Below are 5,816 nucleotides of genomic sequence, written 5' to 3' on the forward strand. Positions count from 1 at the left end.
CACCACTCAGCTTGGTGTCATCTGCAAACTTGCTGAGGGTGCACTCGATCCCACTGTCTATGTCACTGATGAAGATATTAAACAGTATGTAGTGGTCCCAGTACGGACCCCTGAAGGACACCACTTTTCACCAGTCTCCATCTGGACATTGAGCCGTCGACCACTACCCTCTGGATGCGACCATCCAACCAATTCCTTACCCATCGGACAGTCCACCCATCAAATCCATACCTCTCCAGTTTAGAGAGAAGGATGTTGTGGGGACCGTGCCAAAGGCCTTACAGAGGTCCAGATAAGACGACATCCATAGCTCTTCCCATGTCCACTGATGTAGTCACTCCATCATAGAAGGCCACTAGGTTAGTCAGGCAGGACTTGCCCTTGGTGAAGCCATGCTGGCTGTCTCAAATCACCTCCCTGTCCTATTTGCTATATCACAGTTTTGTATTTTAGTTCAGCATCAAGAGTGGTTAATACAGTCAGTTCTCCAGACTGCTATCTTAATAGTGTGATTTGGGGGCCTCAAAAATTGACCACCACACTTCAACATACAATCTGGAGGCAGCACTCTTCCTAACACTGCTTTCTGTCTTCTGATTAATTGCTTACCTACAGTAAATAATCAAAGTATAAAATACTCTGCTTTGGATACTCCTCTCTTTCACTGTGGAAAATCTCCACAGAATAAGAGCCAGGTAAAAGGAATAATCAGCAATTCCAAGCAAAAGATCTGACTCTAGTTACATCCACACGAATCTGAACAGTTTACCCAAATGGCTACAAAAGGAAGAGAAGAACTTAACATTGTTGATTTTTCTAAGATGACTGTAACAGAACCAGGGTTGTCTACACCCAGCATCTCATCAGTGAGCCAGCAATTCTGTAGTACATGTGCCAAAACAGTTTTGACACCAACATCATTCTGATGTGCAAAAGGACAACAGGAAAACTATCTGAGCCTAAACATCATGGGAAGACCTACACCTATATTGCCAATTTAAAAGTAAAGCATGCAGCTACACGTGCTATCTGACTTACATTGTGAGTTCTTTGTATATCACATCAAACAACTATCATGCAGATGTTTAGCAATGATAAAATATAATTTAAAATATACTGTCAGTGTAATTTGAATATAATGTATTAATAGAAATGATCCATTAGCAAGTACTTATAATGGTTTTAAAACTGACTGCAATGAAATGCAATGTAAAGCAAACAATTTTCACACATTTTCCACCCTGTCTCCATGTGATAACTCATTGCAAGCCACAGATGTTTGGCACTGTGATGGAATGACACAGCCATTTACTCTCTTACAGTCCACTGCACTTCAACAAGTGCAAAAAAACCCAACCAAACAACAATAACAAAAAAAAGAAATCAAAAAAGAACACAAGTGTTCTGATGTACTCCAGCCTGGCACAGCACAGTGCCACTTTGGGGAAATGGTCACAAGGTCCGAATGAATATTTTGTGTGAGAGATTTTCTTTCTAGTTCTCAAAACATCCAGAAAATACTGATAAGCATCCAAAAGCTTACATGTTTATCTGAACATAAAGCAAACCATGCCTACTCTTTAAAGTGCACACGATTAACACAAGTTCTTTTTATTTAAAAAAACATGAAACCAAAAATTACTTAAAATGAGGTCAATGTGAGTCTGTCGATACATATTTTAATACTCTTAAAAACAAATTTTTCCAGTATCTAGAAAGTAAATACTATGAAACATGCCCTGAAGCAATGCCCAAAGTTTATGGCAATACATTGATAATCCTCTTTCAAGCACGCTCCATCCAGAAGCAGTTTCACAGGTAAATAAGTGGGGTAGGGAAGAATATGAAATGATCAACCACAGTTCTGCAACGATTATAAATGGGGGAATCTAATCCTTCTCAAGGAAGTTGTTCCTAGAAAGATGACACAGACACATAACCTCAAGAATGTCCAGAAAGTTAATTATTAAAAGGTCACAAAAGCAGTTTATCTTCCTGGGATGTCATTTGAAAGGTTGATAACCAAGACGAGCAGATGTCTACCTCTCCCCTTGCAACAAGAACAGTTGAACGACAAACATCTAAGAAATAAAAAAAACTACCATCATATTCAGAGATGTTCACAAGAAGACAAAATCACTCACCTAATCGTAGATTGAGGTATCAGCCTGGAGCAAGTGTTCTGAAAAATGTTGCACAGGTACTGGGACTCGTTAGGATTAGTGTGAAGATTCAGCCCATCTAGGATAATGCAGGCTTTGGGGTTGGGGTTTTTTGTGTTTCTTTGGGGTGGGGGTTTTTTTGTGGGTTTTTTTTTTTTTTAATAGGAAGGGAAGAAAGCTAGGTTGCCACGTCATTTTGTACAAGCTGTTCTTCCAGAACTGAGAACTACAAATATTCATATACAGAGCTTCAACATGGAGCACATAACAAACAACAGCTAATGTACCAAAGCAGTAAATTAATCCCTTCCAGAGACTTCCTAAATCAGATCCACAGGTTTTCTCTTTAATCCTGTAAGTTTCACCTTTTCTATGAATTAAGGATTTGTGTAAGCTGTTAAGTGTTAACAGCTGTCACTGTCTGGTCAAACTGTGCACCGGACATTTGCAACAGTTGCTGGATTCTACATGCTAAACTCATGTTACTTGTGTTTCCTTACAACGTGGTAACGCTCAGCATTGGCTCAGGTGAGAGTATCTCCACAGGCTACATGTATTACCTCTTCATTCAAGTCAGATACCCAACTGATCTGCTTGCAGAACCTGGGCTGATCTCACAGATACTTCAGTAGCCTAATCATAGCCTTTCCCAGAGCTCTACCCTATTTAAATCTTGGCTTGAAATACTCTGGAGATATATGAAAGCATATAATGTTAATATTGGGTGAAGATATTTTGGAAAACAATAAATTTGTTGAAAAATGTAATGTTTAAGGAAGACTGAAATTACAAGAAATTCAGAAACAACCGAGAAAATAACTTTGGCTAGAGGAAAAGTAGAAAAGGACTGAAAACATTAGAAATATTAATTTTTCCCTAAGTGTTAAAAGCAAACCATTTTTGTTCAGAAAAATCAAAATACTGTGGCTTTCATTTTTCTAAATTAAACATTCCACCGAAAGAGAATAACACAACCAAGAAAAAATGCAATTAAATCAGTAGATTTGATTCATTTTTTCCCTCCTCATTTTGCCACAACCCCTTTCATCATTTTCTTGCTCCCACCTCTGAAATATTTCAAATCTATTGGAAAAAATGCTGTCTTAGGCTTTCCAGCTATTGAGTTATTATAAAAGAAAATACTCTTGCATCTCTCCAGAAATAGTTTTCCATCTTCCTTCATCCTTAAAATAGATAATGGAGTTTGAAGTCCAACATGCAGGTAACCCATCTGGCAAGGACATTATTTTTGTCTGTCTGTTTATCTATGTTCTCTGTTCAATCACTCTTTGAGCAGAACAAATCAAAGTTTAAAATCCTTCCACTTTTATCTTTGTCTCGCCACCTTCTGAAATTTCATCCAAGAGAGACGTTAAAAGACAGCAGAAGAGGCAGCTATGCAAGTCAGCTCCAAGTAGTGCTGTTCTTTGAACGTCTGTAACCTCAAAGAGTATTCAGGAATCCCCAAACTGCGCCATCACCGAACTGCTTAGCCTTATTTACAAATACCCTTGGCAAAAGCTTGCTCACCACTTTAAACCTTCTGTTTTTAAACAGAAGTTGGAATTTTTCACTGTACCAAACAGCTGAGCAAAAGTGAAAATGAAAACTGTTCTAGGTTTGCCTTAGCACATGCCCATCCACTAGCTTTTATTCTTGTTAAAGTATAGAAGTAAATGCGTGTCTTGCACATTTTTACACATATATACACAAACAAGAGGGGAGACGAAGAAGAACAGTGATATAGCCATCAATAAACCCCCACTTTTTTCTCTGAATTTAACTTCTTTCTACTTCAGACTGTATATTTTAATTAGAATACAACAGCATATCTAAACACTGATCTTACTGCCTCTGGTTTGGAAACAAATCTGAACCAGAACCACCTGTCATTGCACTGGTACATTAAATAAATCCTTGCTACCTGGACTTCAACACTTTCACTAATCTCTTCAGTTTGCTTCAGATCATATGTAACCCTCAAAGGTAAATGAAGATAAAGCAAAGGTAGAAAAATCAGATTTTGATCAGAGACACTATATGTGGTATTACACTTATCTGTTCTGACTACCAGATTACCAGTGTTTTTCAGTGAAATACTCTGCAGTTGTAAATAGTCCCGATTAAAATATCCTAGTGGTAAATGGGGATCAATATCAAGAAGTTGGATACTTGAGTTCTCTCAATGTAACACAATATGGACAAATCAAACACACTTTCAAACAAAATCCCTTTAATAACAAATATATTTACTGTAAAAACTATTGTGAAGGGAGGGGGATGTGTTAAAAGGCATAACTGTCTTAAAGGTGGGAAATATCATGCCTGCAGATGGTTTTGATATGAAAAGGCACTCCCTTAATGACTTTGTGTTGATCAATACATAGACACATCCCAGCCAACTGTGAACATTCCCTGAAGAAAGCAGTTTTGATTCTCACGGAGCAAAAGCCTGAATGATTAATAAAAGGTTTTCCACTTATGATCATCTGTATATTCAGTAAGTTTTTGCTACTGGTGATTTCGCCCACCATGTCAATATTTACCTTCTTTGATGTTTGACTCTTTTTGTAGTACAGAGGAGATCTCTGAAACACAGCTCTGCTTAAGCAAATGAAAGTTCCAATATGAAACAACAGTTTCAAAACTGACTTAGCATTTGATTTTTTCCTCTTTCAATTTACACAACAAAATAACACCAGGGTTTCCAACCAGAGAATGATTGCTGCATACTGTTCTAGTAGCCCTTTTGAGCCTAAGTGGCAGTAAACTATAAACAACAAAATTACTTAGGCCAGACTACACTTTCAGGCGCCAGAACCCAGGCTTGAACTAAAGAGATGAAAGGCAGTTTATACCAAGTGAGGATGTATATTCTCCTCTGTCCTCTACCCTCATTGCTTCAACACTTACTCTTTTTCTGTTGTGTGTCCTGACACAGAACAGCTGATTCCCTTCCAACCATCTACACGCTATTTGTATTTCAGAAAGACAGAAGAGGCTTCTTCTGGTCCAAGCTTCTCAGTAAAGGGAATATTTTCTCAGGTGACTGCTTTTTGTCACATTTCATCTGGGAAGCTAGGTCACTTGCTCCTATTAGCAGGTATTAGAAGATTAGGATTGCACCCTGTTATTCTTTCATGTCCCTGTTCCCTAATGAGTCTTGCACGCTGATCGGTTGTAGATGTGGCTCCAATTTTGTGCAATTTAGATATCACTTTATAGAAAACTACACAAGACTTTGGTGTACTTTGAAATAAAATCACTCACTCTACTGACTTTCTTTTTTCCTCCCTACGGTCTATGAAATATCTATTGATATGGCAGTGCTGATCTGCAGCAGTTCTCCCTGCTGACTTAGGCCAGCAAGCTGCTCATGAATCTAGCAGATGTTTCAGTTGTCTAGGCCAATGGAAACCTTATGGACCCTTTTTTCTTCATCTCCTCCCAGGAGCAAATGTTAGTACAGCAGATATCTGGATGTGTGCCATGCAGCAACAGAGACAGGAAAAAGCTGCTGTGGCTTTGCTAAGCGTGGAGATGTATACTGATTGTATTTTTTTCCAGTCCTCTCTAAGAGGGTTATTTACAAATGCCACACTCCTCATATATAGCCAAACATTAAATCTGTTTTTAAATCTATTCCTAGACTTC

This window comes from Pygoscelis adeliae, unplaced genomic scaffold (assembly GCF_000699105.1).
Source record: "Pygoscelis adeliae isolate BGI_AS28 unplaced genomic scaffold, ASM69910v1 Scaffold124, whole genome shotgun sequence".
NCBI classification, from domain to species: Eukaryota; Metazoa; Chordata; class Aves; order Sphenisciformes; family Spheniscidae; genus Pygoscelis; species Pygoscelis adeliae.